Here is a 13,851-nt window from a genome sequence, read left to right on the forward strand (position 1 = left end):
ACACAAAGACTACATCCGGTTTCACCAGTACAGCCGCTCTAGGCTGGCAGACCATGCCTTAGATACCCACCATAGGATTTGTTGGAAGAAAACAAAAATAATACACCGCAGCAAGTTTAAATATGAAAGATTATTCAAGGAATCTTCATCAGCTCTAAAAAACGTTCCTAACCTCAACAAATTTGGGTGCATGAAACTACCCCAAATTTGGAGACTTACATTATGAGAACTTCAGCCCAACTGCCAAGACAACCAAATTAGCCCACCAGAGGGCACCATTAGGACTTTAGGAACAATATCAGTTTTTTGCTTTCTTCCTCATTTGCCTTTGTTAGTGCCTACGTGCACATACCATATCTTTATGTTCCTGAAGATGGCAACGTGACGTTGCCGAAATATAGAAGTTATTTATTAAAGTAACCTTTAATTAATATACTTTATATGCGTTGTTAATTCCGCAAGCTAATTACCAGTTATGTATGACCAACTTATAAGCCTTGCTACTAGAATTAACGGATTATTGTCTTTATGTGCATTGTGTTACTTTGAATTTCTTTACTGTCTTACGATATTTGACCCTTTTTTTGCTGCACAATTTATTTATTGTGTCTCTTCCCAAAAAAAAACGAATTTCACATGTGTGCGAAAATAAATAATCAAAACGTTTGTTTGCATTGGAAATATCATGTCAAATACTTATATTTTTTAAATAACATTTATTGAAATAAATATGATATTTTGCTTTCTTTCATTGAAAATAAAATTATAAAAATATTCGTCACGCATATTTGTTAAACATTACTTGGGGTTTCCGATTGTGAGTCTTTTTAATATCAAAAATTTATATCCAATGATATTTTATCAGAGATTCTTCTATTTTTGTCTTTTGCTTAAAACTGCAACAGTACAATTACTTTGGAAAAGTAATGAATTGAAACAAAAAGAAAGTGCACATATGTTATCTAGCAGTATTTTTTTCGTGTGTGTGTGTGGGGGGGGAGGAGTGATAATTTTGGCAGGGGGTTAGCCATTAAAGGCAAATTAATTCTGTTATGAAAATTTTGGAAATAAAATTTCATTTTGACACATGCACCTACACATGTTTCGAAGGATAAAGTATAGGGAAAATATCACTACTTTAAAACTGTTGCATAATACCGAAAATATGTACATAACAGTTGACTTCATAATTGCCATTTATTTCAATTTGTAGGGAGTGATTGGGGAAACCAAGAAAGTTGAAATGTAAAAATCTACAGATTACGTTTATAAAAATTATGTGTTACATGATATGATTCAAGATTTACATATGATTTTCTATAAAGCAAAATTTAAAAATGCGAACCTTTGCGCAATCTGTGAACTAACCTTCGAACTAAGATTATGAATAAAAAAGAAAATTTAATTAGGAACAGATGGAGGCTGTATTCATTTTTAGATTCAGATTTCCATGAATTTATAAAATAATTGTTTGACAAAAATAATTATCTTCAATCAAGTTCTTCAATCAAGGAGAATTTTAAAATGTATTGGTGATTAAAATAATTAGCCAAAAAATTGATAGTGACATTGATCGTCCAAAAATGATACAACATGAAGTGAAGTAAGTATGAAAGGATTTCTTATTTTGCACAGGTAATCTACATACGCCAAGTAATCAAGTGGTCTTTTCAGTGTGATGGATTAATCCCCCTTCTAATGGACATGACTGTCAAACTACACTTCTTATCCATGTTCTTTCAGCAGGTGGACAGAATATTATCCAAGTTTGCTGGATGTGTATATAAGTCCAGTAAAGAAATGGTACACTTACTTATATGAATTTTATGGAATACAGGAGTTCCTGTTAGTTTTATATAGTTTTATATGCAGCAAAATCTGGCACCCCGAAGTCTTGGTGCCCATAGGCAATTGCCTAGGTTCACCTAATGATAAAACCGGCCCTGGGCAGCACAGTGGATTATGCCAATTATGTAGAGAACACTGGCATGTAGAAGTAAGGATGTTATGATTCCATTGTACAAAGCTTTGATCAGACTTCATTTGGATTACTGTGCTCAGATTTGATCACCTGGTTTTCAAAAGCAGATGAATTATTGGAAAGGCTCATAGACTATAAACCAAAGTGGTTTCAGGTCTCTAGATTGTAAAATATGATGGCAGTGCAGATTAAGGGAGTGCATATTGCAGAGCCTAGTGGATAGAAATAGAGGTGGACATCATCGAGACATATAAGTTGGTAAGGGATAATTACCAGATTAATGTGAATGAGATTTTTCATAGAATGGGTGGAATCAGGGAAAACAAGAGGCCATGCCTAAAAACTATATAAGGAGGGTGTGAGGATTAGGTTTTTTAGCATGGAGAGAGATGGTTGATTAGAATGCACTTCCTGAAAGTGTGGTGAGTGTAGACAGTGAATGCATTTAAGTCAAGGTATGATGAGCTATGTGTGTATGAGAGAATAGAACCTCCCACAGTGAGCCTCTTGATTCTCTGGAGGTCTGATGATAATAATAACAATAATAAAATTAGTTGGTAATCGTACTAAAATTTTAAACTGTTATTATTTAATTGCCTGTTTATAACTGTTGTGACTCTCAAGGCATATTGGTAGTTAAACTACTGGTTGCAGGTATCGTTTTAAATGTGTCTGAACCTGTCATTTATTGAGGAATACTGTAATGCAAACTCAGACTCTTTGTCTTGTTCATGACATTACCGTCATTAACATTATATGCATTATAATTTATTTTTAAAAACATTTCTTTTGACATCAGTTCATTAAGAATATCCTCATTATTTATTTTATGAAGTCTTTTTTGCATAACATTAACAATTCAAGATAAGACCGTATAAAGACAATTTCTCAGTCTGTTTAGAATGTATTTTAGTTTTGAGAAATACTTCTCACAGGATACCTTGGTCGAAGATAAGGTATGCCAGTGTATGCAGATTAAATTTCCTCAATCGTGATAACAGCATGACATGCAGATTTTGCAGGATTTACGGATTTCATTGCATTCATCATTGTCAGTATTTTCAGACAGTGCCTCTTCAGTAAGATGTAAATATAAAAATGATAGACATTGTTTTAATGAAACATGATAACTTATATTTAAGGAATTGACAGCGTATACTAGAAATATAGATTAAATAAACTTTAATATATACTTTCCGATATTTCGGCGAACGTCACGTTGCCATCTTCTTGGGAACTTACTACAAAGACACGTGCACCCAAGTACTAATAACAGCAAATGAGACTGAAGCTAGGAAGCTAGCGTTTCCTAAAGTCCTGATGGTGCCCCCTGGTGGGCTATATTGGTAGTTCTTGGCCTTTGGGCTGAAGTTCTTCTGATAAAAGTTTCCCAAATTTGGGGCAGTTTCATGCATCCAAATTTGTTGAGGTTTGGCATGTTCCTAAGGGCCGAGGCTGATTCCATGAATAGTCTTTCATACTTGAACTTGCTGCGGTGTATTACTGTGGCTTTCTTCCATCTTATTCTGTGGCGAGTATCCAGAGCGTGGTCTGCAAGCCCAGAGTGGCTGTACTGGTGAAATCGGATGTAATCCTTGTGTTCTGAGATTCTGATATTTGCTGTCCTGCCTGTTTGGCCAAAGTAGGACAGTTTACAGCTGCAAGGGACCTGGTATACACCAGGTAGGTCTAGGGGAAGTGGTTGGTCTTTGGTGGAGCGGATAAGGGATGCCAGTTTTCTATGTGGTCTGTAACAAGTGGTCAAGTCATGTTTTTTTAGGATTTTATTGATTTTTTCCGAGGTGCCTCTGATGTAGGGAATAGTGATAGATTTAGAGTAATCTTTTTTGTGAAGGGGAGGGGGTGGTGGGTTGTGGATAACTGGGTTAAGTATTTTTTGGATTTTTTGGAGGGGGTAGCTGTTGGCTGAGAAAGTGTCACGGATGTGATTTAGTTCAGTGGTTAGGGCTTGATCATTAGAACAGATTATTTTTGCCCTGTTGAATAATGTTTTAATAACTCCATATTGTTGTGAGGGGGGGGGGATTGTTGGTGAATGTATCTGCCTGTATGGGTGGGTTTTCTATAAACTGAGAAAACCAAGGTTCCATCAGGTTGGCGGGTGACTAGAGTGTCTAGGAAGGGGAGGTTATTGTTTTCCTCTTTTTCCAGGGTGAATTTTATTCTAGAGTGTTGGTTGTTCAAGTGTGTTAGGAAGGAGAGGAGTGAATCCGGGCCATGTGGCCAAATAGCGAAAACATCATCAACGTAGCGAAGCCATATGGTAGGTTTTTGTGGGGCTGAGTTTAAGGCTTTGTCTTCAAACATCTCCATGAAGAAGTTGGCCAAGGGTGGGGAAAGTGGTGAACCCATGGCTGTCCCCTCTATCTGTTTGTAGAATTTTTCCTGCCAAACGAAATAGCCTGAGTTCATTGTAAACTGAAATAGGGCTGAGATATCGGGAGGAAATTTAGCTTGGATTAGCTCTAAGGTTTCTTTGAGGGGGACATTCGTGAATAGGGAGGAGACATCAAAACTGACCATTATGTCATTATGTTGGAGTGTAAGGTTTTCTATACTGGCTTTGAAGTGGGCTGAGTTTTTTATGTGTGATGGTGTATTGCCAGTATAGTGTGAGAGCGCTTTGGCTAAATGCTTGGCTAGTTTGTAAGTGGGGGAATCAATGCCATCCACTATGGGACGTAATGGCACATCTTTGTGTATTTTTGGGAGCCCATATATGCGGGGGAGGGTCTAGAGTTATAGGGTTTTAGTCTGTTGGTAATCTCCACAGGCCAAGAAGTGACCTTCTTAAGGAGCCTATGGAGTTTTCTAATTTGTGAGTTGGTGGGATTGTAATCAATGGGGAGGTAAGTGGAACGATCTAATAATAAAGCCTTGAGCTTACCTGTGTAATCTTTAAGATTAAGTACCACAGTGGCGTTTCCCTTATTGGCTTTGGTGATCACTATTTTTTTGTTTCTTTTTAATTCTTGTAGTGCCTTGTATTCACTACTGGATATGTTGGATTTTGGAGGTTTTGCTTTGTTGAGAACACAGGCTACATCCAATCTGATATCGTTGGCGATGTGGTTAGGAAGTTGGCGAATCCCGCATTCAATTTGAATCATTAATTCCTCGGCCGGTAATTTCCTAGGAGCAATGGCGAAGTTGTGACCACATGACAGAGCGTGGAGTGCTTCTGGCTTTAAGGTAGCTGACGATAGGTTAACAACAGTGTTGGTTTGTAGTTTGGGCGCCGAGTTCTTTGTTAATTTATCAAACTTGTTGATATGTCGGCTTCGTACTCGTTCAAATTCTTTTATAGCTGCCGTACACGAGACGTCATGTAGGACCGACCAAAGCTCGTGATTCAGCGTAAGTGAAAGCTCATTTTCTAGTGTTGATATAGCGCTGTTTATGTCGGCTAGGGAACCGCGTGTAGCAGTTTAACCAGCGTATAAGCCTCTCAACAAGAATAATTTAATGAAACATATTTAAACTACTGTAATCTTTACAAAGAATTTTCATATTTGGATTCCAAAAATTTTGAAAATATTCAAAATTGTCTTAAAGGAAAATGCCTTTCTAAAAATAAGTGAGTTATTAAATCAACTTAATGTTAATACAGGTGTCACACACAAAAAATTACAAAGCTGATGGATTTTTCCAAGAAAATGGAGAAGATTCAGTTTAATTTCATTTTTTGGAAAAATTCATCAGATTTTTGGAAATCTGAACAGCAGAATAAGAAATGAATACCACCAGGCATGTAGGAACATTTTAGGAAAATTAAAAAAAAAAAAAAAAAGGGCCAAGGCTAATAATAATGATAAGTATTTACTCTACTTCTGCTCAGGACACAGATTAATCATTACTAACACCATATTTCAAGATAAAGATATGTACAAGTTCACTTGGAGAGAAGACATAAGAAATAAGAAAAGCCTCATTGATTAAATCATTGTTGATAGTGATATCATCATGCTGGTACAAGAATCTACAGAGGATTTGAAATTGGAAGTAACCATCACGTAGTACTAAGTAGAATAAAAATGAATATCACATTGAAAAAAACAATATGTAGGAAATGTGGGAAGTTTTCGGTATTGAGACCACATTATAATATAAATAAGGAGTTTAATAAAAAAAAAAAAAAAAATAAGCAATTAAAAACCTGACAAGTTTCGTGCATCATTACAGGGGTAGTGGTACATAAGTTTTACACAACAAAAGCCTATTAATAATTAATTACACAAATATTTTTGATAACTACACAACTGTTAAATATAATTAATAAACCAGAATACAAATGGTAAATTCATTATTGTATGCCTGTTGAAACATTGTTAGTTGTTGCTATCACATGCTGTAGTATCATGCGTGCTTATATCCTAGGTCTGTGGCAGTTAAATTTTTGATGAAAACAGAGAATACTTGATGTAAAATTAAGCCTCGATTTTTAATGCATTGTGTAGGTATTCTAAGCATTTGCAAGGTTTCTTTAAAATCAAGTCTGTGAAATTCATTGCTCTTATGACATTTGTTATGTAGGTCAGACAGCAAGGTCAGGAGAGATCTGCAAGTACTCTGGCAACAAACTAAAATGTCATATACTGACCATAATTACAAGAAAATTTAAAGAAGCTTTGCAAATTCTTAGGATTCCCTACACAATGCAATAAAAATCAAGACTTAATTTTACATCAAGTATGGTCTGCTTTCATCAAAAAATTTAACTGCCTTGGACCTAGAATATAGCACATATGATACCACAAGAACATGACTGCAACCAATTTGCCATTTGTATTCTGGTTTATCAATTATATTTAACAGTTGTGAAGTTATCAAAACATCTAATATGTGTAATTAATTGTTAATATGCTTTTGTTGTGTAAAACGTTTATTTACCACTACCCCTGATGATATAAGTTTTATAATGTACAAAACTTGCCAAGTTTTTAATTGTTTATTTTTATTAAACTCCTTATTTATATTATAATGTGGTTTCAATACCAAAAACTTCCCACAGAACTGCTAAACCACAGAAACTTACGTGTACAATATGTAGGAAAGTTTTGAAAATAATTAAAGTTCATATAGACTACAGTAAACTGTAGTCTATACGAACATTATTGAAGAAAAAAATGAAATAGTTTGGAAACAAGAACCAAACCTCTGATTCTCACTGGCAAACTCTGAAGAAAACATTGATTCTCTAGAGAGGTATGTGTTGAAGTTGTCTGCAAGGATAGAAAAATAACACCATGTTGGACACAAGATGTTAAAGAAGCAGTCCTGGAAAAGAAAAAGTGTATTGAAAATCCTGGCAAATAAGTTGGCAGATGTCCTAAAAGAATACAGAGAAAAATATAAGTGAGCTAAGCTATGTATAAAAAGTAGCTAAACAAAAGTCATGGGATGACTTCAATAATTATGAATATAGAACATAAATATCAGGAAGGTCGCAAAATGTTCTGAAAGTTATTGAAAAAGCTTAGAAATGGAGGAGTGTACTCTAAAAGGAATCAGAGATGATAATGGTGACATGAAAACTAAAGATAAGGATATCCTAGATATCCAGAGTAATTCTTTTGAAAAACTGCTAATAGCAAAAATTTCCAAGAAATGATATCAATACTTGAGGTAACAAAAGCTGTAAAAAACTTGAAATGTTTAACATGTTTAACAAGAGTCTTGTAACAGCACAACTCCCAAAGGAGTGGAAGGAATGCAAAACTTTCCATTTCACAAAGATGGTGATAAGGCTTAAGCAACAAATTATAGCCAAACAGTATATCTGGAGTTGTAATTAAGATATTGGAAAAATTACAAAAGTGGGTTGGCAACAAGGGTATTCTTTGTGCTTGTCAGTGTGGGTGTGTTAAAGGGAGTTCATGTTTTATAAACTTGCTTATGTACTATTGCAAGGTGAATATATTGGATGAGGGAGATGCATATACAGTGGCATACTTAGATTTTGCAAAGGCTTTTGATAGATTGTCCATTAAACTGAAGCAGATAGGATTGTATGATAGAATGGATTTCTGATAGGTATCAGCAAGTTGTGTATCGAGGCACTATCTCGAAAGAGGAAAGTCACTAGTGGTGTGCCACGAGGGTTAGTTTTGGGACCATTGTTATTTTATCATTATTACATGATACCTCCAAGGACTCATCATGGGAGGGCACTCTACTCCATTGTGCTACACACTCTAACCATATACCCTACTAGTTAATTCTCCTACTACATGCAACTACAATCAATGCCATCTACTGCCCATCACCACTATCAACAGTATTTCTTGTCTGTAAATTGCATGTGTTCTGATTGCTGATTTGCCTGTATGTGGGATGAAAAACCAGAGTTTCCAGGAGGTAAAACCCTGCTACTCCTATATGAGATCAGCTAACTCGTATTCAAATGAAAAAGCCTATATAAAGATTCCTCTCATAACAATGAGACTCGAGCTCCGGCCTTTTCCAATCAAAAGGTGCAATATACTGTCGTTCTTCTAATTGTGTTATTGAGGTGCTTAATTTTATTTGTATATTAATGATATTGGAATGGTTTAACTGATGATATACAGCTGTTTGCAGATGATATATAACTGGGGAGAGTGATGAGGAATCAAGCAGATGTTGTGGCCTTACAGATGAGCAATAGTATGGGAATGCCAGTTCAGTGTTGCAAAGTGTAAGAGTTGATGGAAAACTTTTGGAGGAAGATGAGGAGACAAGAGATCTTAGAATGGTGGTGGACAAGGATCTGAAGTTCAGAGGTCACACTGCACATGTTGTGGAGTCATCACATAAATTTATGATAATGATGCAGAGGAACTTAATGTGCAAAAATAAAGAGATTGTGGTTTAATTGTATAAGGTCTTGAACAGGCCTCATATGGGTTATTGTATACAGATTTAGTCCCCTGGTTTTCATGGTAATGAGGGTATACTGAAAAGGGTCCAGAGACTGACTAGGTGATAATTTGACTTGTGGAATTTGAAGACAGATTGAGGAAATGCAATTTGTAAAGCTTCTTGGATAGGAGAGAGGGTGGATATGATTGAGATGTTTAGGTTGGTAAGGTATTGTTACCAGGTTAATGTGGGAAAATTTTTTCATAGAATGAGAGAAGGGTAGAACAAGAGACATTCCAGGAAGTTGTATAAAGGAGGGTGCAAGCAGAGCATAAGGAGTAGGTTTTTTGCATGGAGAGTGGTTGGTCAGTGGAATGTTTTACCTACATTGTGATGAATTGAAATACATTGAGTTTAAAGCACATTTTGATGGACTTTGTGTGTAACAGTGCTTTCCTATTGTGATGAGTCTTTAGATTCCATGGGTGTGTGGTGTTAATAATAATGCGGAAAGGCAGCAGGAGGAGATATTTGACCATAAATGCTCAAATATGGAAGTATAAAATTTTTCAGTGGCTGTGCTGCATAATTCAAAGGGCCTGGTTAGAAGACCGAATTCCAGATGTAGTACAGCTCTCATAGTTCCTGTCTATTTAAAAAAAAAAAGGGGGGGGGGGGAATAAAGCTGAATGTGTCAGTTACAGAGGAATTTCTCTACTAAGTTCCAGATAAGATTTATGCAAGCATTCTTGAAAAGATGCTGAGAAAAATTGTGGAAGAGATACTTGGAGATGAACAAGCTGGATTTTAGGCCAAATAGAGGCCTTTGCAACAAATAGTTGAGAAATCATGGGAATATGACAAGGATCTGTACTTAAAAAAACGCCACAGTTTGAATGGGTTAAATGTAACATTATACAAAGCAATACATAGTATTTAAGCTGTAAGTTAGCAGCTAGAATTGAAGTAAATATAGGATGACAGTCTGATGTAAAATCATGGCAAAGACAAAGATGCATACTATCTTCACTCTTATTCATCATCTATGTGGATTACATTATGAAAGAAAGGGACATTAAACCTGATATTAGAATCAGAAATATCAAACTTGGCTCTTTGCTTGATGCAGATGATGTTGAACTACTAAATACAGTTGACCCTTGAATAATGTGGGTTTGTGTGGATTTTTTTCAATAAATATCTTGGAAAATTTTTTTGGAGATTTGTGACAATTTGAAAAAACTCACAGATTAACTTTAAGAAAAAGTTAGGTATGTCATGAATGCATAAAATATATGTAGTTACTAGTCTATTTTATCATTTACTATCATAAAATATACACAAGTCTATTATAAAAAAGTTAAAATTTATCAAAACTTATGCACATACAAACCATACATGCCACCATTCGCATTCAAGAGAAATGTAAACAAACTTAAAGATGCACTATTAAATCATAACTGCATAAAATTAACTATTATTTATTACTTAATTAGTTTTATTTAATTAATTAGCATAAAATAAAAATTTTATAACAATTCATTCATTAGTATATAGACTAGGCTACCATAAAGCAATCATATTGCTTCTTCTTCGTTATCAGTGAATGAATCGTTGTACCTGTAAATAAATATGACTTTCTTTTTCACATTATCTTTTCATTTTTGATGTCTAGTGTTACTAATATGTATAACATCTACGGTGTTTTGTATCATATAAAACAGTATTGATGTAGGTACTGATAAATAGACAACAATTCATCTTGTAAACTGACGAAGTAAAGTTACGGTATTGCTAAATACAGTACTGTAAATGTATTTTCTCTTATGATTTTCGTAATAACATTTTCTTTTCTCTAGCTTACTTTATCGTAAGAATACCATATATAATACATATAACATACAAAATATGTGTTGATTGGCTGTTTGTGTTATCGGTAAGCTTTCAGTCAACAGTAGGCTATTAGTAAAGTTTTTGGGGAGTCAAAAGTTATACCCAGATTTTTGACTGTGTGGGGTCGATGCCCCTAACTTCTGCATTGTTCAAGAGTCAACTGTACATCCAGTTCAAGTCTTCAGGATTCTCTAACTAAATTGCATAACAGCTGTAACAAATTTGGCATGAAAATCAGCAATAAAAAGATCAAAACTGTGAAAATAGTAGGAACATAGAGAACTGAAAGGAACTCAAATGTTAACGTATAAGCTTTCGAATTTGTAAGTGTAACTTAACCAAATTAAGGAGAGTATAGGTGCCATACTGCTAACGTAACTCACCTCGTAATGTTCCTAACCAGGAACCTTACAAGTGAGTGTAACCTACTCTTTAAAGAATATAAGGAAAAATCTAAGGCCTTGAACACTCTCCAATTTCCCGAGATATTTGAGATGAGTTGTTAACAAACTCGCATCATTAGGTGCTATGAGTATAGATTACTTCACACATAATGATATATGAATAATGTGATTAAATGGAGAACTGTAGAACAAGTAAAATATTTCTGCTATTTAGGTACAGTTCTTAGTGAAAATGGCAAATTAAAAATGGAAATAGACAACAGAATAAACAAAACTTATTATGGTGGGGAGCCAGTTGAATAAATTTATATGGAATAAGAGAGTAATTAGCCAAAACATGAAACTAGCAGTATATAAGACAGTGTTCAAACCAATTTTAAGTTAGATATGAGAGTTGGGTTAGAAATAAAGCACTTGATCAAAGACTAGAGATCACAGATATGAGAATTCTGAGAAAAAATTGTGGAAGATATTAGAAACTAACTTGACACTGTCAGCATTCAGGAATATGTGAGTAGAGCTAATCTAAGGTGGTATGGCCACTTAAACAGAATGGGAAAAGTTAGCAAAATAGTTGTTTGATGCCAAGATGGCAGGAAAGAGACCCAGAGGAAGACCAAGATCTAGTTGTATTTATTCAGTCAAAGTTTTTTTTTTTTAAATAAATTAAAAAATAAATAAAATAAAATAAAATCTAGTGCAAAAAAAACTTCCAGCATCTTTCTCTAAATCCAGAGTATTTTAATAATAAGGTGAGACACCTTTTGGCAACTTATATAGGTAAATATGACTTCTCCATTGCTTCCACCTTGGTATCGCCCCCCCCTGGGTCTGGCTCCCACTCACGAGACCTCAATAAAGGTCGAAACCGGTCTGGGTAGTGGCCCTTCCCTTAATGCATAGCATTATACATGTCCGCAAGGAGATGTGTAAATGAGTGATGAGAGCTTGGTCCACCTTTACCACGAGTAAAGTGGTAAAGGTGGACCAAAGGTGGTTTTTCGCCTCAGTCCTGAAGATACTTTAGGTGCAAACTTTGTTTGCGCCTAAAGTATCATCAGGACTGAGGTGCAATTTAGTTTAATCCTTCACACTTTGATAAAGGATTAAACTAAATTTATTATTAGTGTTTAAAACATAAGTTTACATTTAAAAATATTACCAGAAACTTGAGATTATTCTATAAAATTTTGTACTTCTAAAACCAGATTTACTATTGACAAATATAAGAATATGTTTCTAAATATTTTTATTTTTTAGACTGGATATGGTACCCCTAACGTTACTGGATGGTTTGAAGTGGAATTAGAAAATGGGAAGCTTTTGCATTCCAAAAAGGTTGTTCTTATGATACTTACTGTACTTACTTAATATTTAAATTTCATTTCTAGACTTTGCACAGAAAAATAATTTTTTGCAGTTGCTATTGTTTATCTAACAAAATAGTTCTTAGTTTCTCACTCACTCATTTTTCTCTAATTAGTTCTTAGTTTCTCTATTTTTCTCATATCTCTAATTTGATATTTTCATGTCATGTTTTAGCTCTTGAAATAATCTTTTCCTACTTCCAGTTGAAATGCTCCCATGACAGCAGCTTTTCTGGACATTTTCTGACATTTTTATTGCTCATAACCTTATTTAATACTTTTGTCAAATATATTAAATTGAAGTTAATTCAAATGCTTTTATGATGCTTGCTCAAGATTATCTGGTCTCCAGGTGATTTGAATTTATGTGATTTTGTACAGCGCAGTGTGTGTGTGTGTGTGTGTGTGTGTGTGTGTGTGTGTGTGTGTGTGTGTGTGTGTGTGTGTGTGAGTGAGAGAGATATTTGTTGCAAAAATTAAAGGATTTATGAAAGGAGAGTGAAACTGGTGAATGAGCATGTATTATGTGTTTCCCAGCAAGTGGTGCCAGTTATGAGAACAAAACGAATGTTAGGAGTAGACAGTATCAACAATAAAATGGAAAATGTTAATATTGGAATTAATGTTCAACATGCTGTGTTGGAATGCAGGATAATGAAATACACCTAAATAAGGAAATAGTGCACTTGCATGTTATCCTTCACAGGACAAAGCGCGAAATCAAAAAGTTGCAGAAGCAGCAAGAAATTAGTAAGGCTAAGAGGAATAAAAAGCAGGTGGTCCAAGGTAAAAATTAAAATCGTGTGAACAAACAAGGTAAGGAGAGAATTATGTATGGAGACTATGATCAGAGAAGCACTTAACAAAAGTATAGCAAAATCATGTTTCCCTGGCATAAAAATTAATATTAGTCATGCCATCCAGATGAACAAAAAAATTTTGGAGAAAGACCTGATTGTGTTGGTTGGCACTAATGATCAGAGATGAGGTATTCTGTGAGGGAAGATGTGAATGAGTTGTTGGTGAAACAAAAATGAAGAGTGAGAAGGTGAAGATTGTAAGTCTCCTACCATTCTATGATAGAGAAATTGAGGAGGAGGACATTGATAGCAAATAAATCAACATAGAGGTTGTTCAGAAGGAATGATGTAGAGTTTGTAGACCTTTGGCCTGAGTTTGAGAGAAAGAAGGATTTGTATAGTATGGTGGGGAAAAAAAAGTACTGAATAATTACAATGATATATGTTATAGAGTAAACAGGTTTATTAATAAAGAAATATAGTTTTACAATTGATGATATACACATCCGCAACTATCGGCAGAATCTTGGTTGAATAAAGCATTA

The 13,851-nt window shown here is 34.7% G+C and overlaps 1 long non-coding RNA gene across 1 annotated transcript in view; it reads left to right on the forward strand.

Moving 5' to 3' along the window:
• The window catches only part of LOC150102629 (uncharacterized), an 86,225-nt gene that overhangs the window by 46,022 nt on the left and 26,352 nt on the right, over positions 1–13,851 (forward strand). The window contains exon 4 of the long non-coding RNA XR_016548946.1: positions 12,400–12,477. This is a non-coding gene — a long non-coding RNA (uncharacterized LOC150102629). The remainder of the gene's footprint in view (positions 1–12,399; positions 12,478–13,851) is intronic.

This window comes from Typopeltis vanoorti, chromosome 10 (assembly GCF_054136105.1).
Source record: "Typopeltis vanoorti isolate ZY-2024b chromosome 10, IOZ_Tvanoo_1.0, whole genome shotgun sequence".
NCBI lineage: Eukaryota > Metazoa > Arthropoda > Arachnida > Uropygi > Thelyphonidae > Typopeltis > Typopeltis vanoorti.